The following is a 3039-nucleotide window of genomic DNA, read 5'->3' as shown; positions in this document are numbered from 1 at the left end:
GAGAGTCAATTATCATATGGTTTCACTTATTTGTGGAGCATAACAAATAACATGGAGGACATGGGGAGATGGAGAGGAGAAGGGAGCTGAGGGAAATTGGAAGGGGAGGTGAACCATGAGAGACTATGGACCCTGAAAAACAACCTGAGGGTTTTGAAGGGACGAGGGGTGGGAGGTTGGGGGAACCAGGTGGTGGGTATTGGGGAGGGCTCGTATTGCATGGAACACTGGGTGTGGTGCAAAAACAATGAATATTGTTACACTGAAAAGAAATAAAAAAAATATACTTCTATCACTGGTATATTATGCAAATTACAAATATATTAAAATTAAAATTTTAGTAAAAAAAAAAAGTGGCTGCCCCTCCTGATGTTCAATCCATATATGATTATCTTACAATGCATAAACTGATTCCTCCACTGAGGCTGAGACTGGATCCATCTAGCATGGGTGAGGAGCAGTGAGTTGGAAACACTGCTCAGAAATTAAATGTAAGTGAGGTAGGTGCAGACTTCCTTGGTATCTCTGTATGTGCTTTTAGTATAATAAGATATCTATCTATTTATCATCTATCTATCTATCTACATATATATACATATATATATGTTGTAAATATATATATATATATTTGAGAAGTCTTAAGTTCACAGAAAACATTGAGTAGAATGTACAGAGGATTCCTATAGACCCTCGTCCCTATTGATGCATAAGCTCCCTCACTGTCAACATTCCACACCACAGTGGTACATTTTTTACTTTTTTTTTTGCTTGCTTTTTATAATATACAAACTCCAAAACAAGACTTATATTTAGTTGACATTATATTGAGAGTAGCTAGTTTGCTCAGGGCTCCATGTAGCCCAGAGTAAGTAGTAAGTGAGAGGAGGGTGAGCAGAGAGACTAAAGGAGTGTGTTCTCAGAAGCCCAAGTCCAGTTGGGAAATCAGACCACATATATAAACTGACTTGGGAATATATTTCCTGAGAAATAATACACTAATAAGTGGAAAGTAATACCCCATAAAAGACACACTTACTACTTCAGCAATGCAGATCTTGAGGTCACATGAACATGGATTGGGTTGAAATTTACTTTCTATACCACTTTAGGAAAAAGCACCAAGGGTGTAAATCAGTGTATGGAGGCCACACTTAGTCTATTTAAGGCAGTGAATCATTTTCTAGTATCACCCAAACCACTTTAACATCAACCACTTCCATGGCAACAATGTGCTAGTAATTATTATAAATGGTTATTAGTCATTTATTAAAACAGGTCCAATGAGAGCTTTACTTGACAGTATTTGGCCTTTATTCAACATTTTTTGAGCCACTTCTCTGTGACCACAAGAGGCAGCATGATGCCATTAAAGATCCTGTGTTCTGGTGCCAGAGACTGGCTTTTTTTTTTTTTTTTTTTTTTTGGTACCTTAAGCATACACTAGCCTGTGACCTTAAGCACATGACTTTGCCTTTCAAAGCTTCAGCACTTTATAATGTCAATGTGAGGATGAGACAACTTATTTCAAGTGCCCTGCATGGTGACCAGCACATGGCAGTTTCAGCAGAAATATATAACCTCTTTGTTCAAAAAGTTGGAGAAACCAAACTCTATTTATAGAGCAAGACTGCCAAATCTTAACTAATAAGGAGCATTACAAAATGACCTTAAAAATATACATACTACAGTTGCAGTTGACCCACCCTTAAATTCTTATAAGTCCCTGAGGTTTCACCGTGGAGTTGAGTTCAGCAAGGTTGATAGAAGAGCAGTTAACTAGCAAGTGTGACATGTGGCCATGTTTCAGGATGTGTGGCCACTTAGACCCTGGGTGTGCAGGCAGGAAGGCCTTAAAAACCTGCCACATTTCAAAGGCCTCAGATAGCTCCTCAGGTGCACATATTCCCCCATTTAAACATGCCGAGCGGTTGTCAACAGCTTAGGCACTGCAGGGCTGCTTTGGGGCTGTCCAGGTTAGGAGGCGACCTGTGGGTCACCTGACTCTTGGATGGTATAGGTGTCTTTCAGCAAAGAGACATTGGGACCAGGGATTGATTACTCCCCTGTGAAAGAAAGATGCTTGTCCAGGAGGCAGTTGCCAAATTGCTAGCCAAGCTTATGCGCACTCTGGAACATTTTATCCACATACTGCTTCCAACCTAGCCTACCTTCTGAAGAGGTTTCTGTCATTAGTTTTGGAGAGAGGATTTCACTCTACCCCGCAATCCCATTTTTTGACTGGTGGTCTTAAGAGGTTATTACTTTGTTGGCTAAAGAGCACTAAAATTTTATGACATGCCATGTGGAACTAAAGAATTAAGGAGGTGACCCCCTTTGTATGGTATTATTAATTCTGATTATCACCCATCTCTTGCCTTCAGCCATTTCTCTGGCCTCTGAATGAGGTCTGTACTAGTGGTCTGAAATAATATTGTTTTGGCTTCTGAAAGCTGTAATTTCCCTGAGATGGCAGTTGTGGTAGAGCACTTTTTCTCTCTTTCCAATTTCCTGGATACATCCACACATGGAATTGAAATGGCCTCTTTCTACCTGCTGTGTACATAGGACCTCTACACCTGTTCACTCATGAAACCACTAATGAGGCCTCTCCTGTCCTATTCAGGATTTTGACGGAATATGAAATCTCATTACCCAGAGTCAATGAATGACATCTGTTCCCCACCCCCCTCCCAAAGCCATCATTCCAGCTGCTTGGTGCTAAAAAAGATGTGCCACTCAGAGAATTAGAGTCCAGAAAAGAAGGTGTCCCTCCTTTGTCCAGCAAGAGGGCAGATCGAGCTTTCTAGTGTTCCAGTTCCTATGTAGACCTTTGTCCTGAAAGAATGAGCATAAAAGAAAATTTCATTATTACTGGCTTTAAAAAAAATTCTGACTATTTGCTTCTGAAACAAATCAAAACCTGGCAGTATGGGGTTTTCTTGATAAGGAAGATATGGAAAATCTTAATCTGAATACATCCAGCTAAATGGGTAAATGATTAAATTGATTAAATGTTAAGTTGATTTAAAATGCATATGA

Source organism: Lutra lutra, chromosome 4 (genome assembly GCF_902655055.1).
Source record: "Lutra lutra chromosome 4, mLutLut1.2, whole genome shotgun sequence".
NCBI lineage: Eukaryota > Metazoa > Chordata > Mammalia > Carnivora > Mustelidae > Lutra > Lutra lutra.
This window is presented reverse-complemented; position numbering follows the sequence as displayed.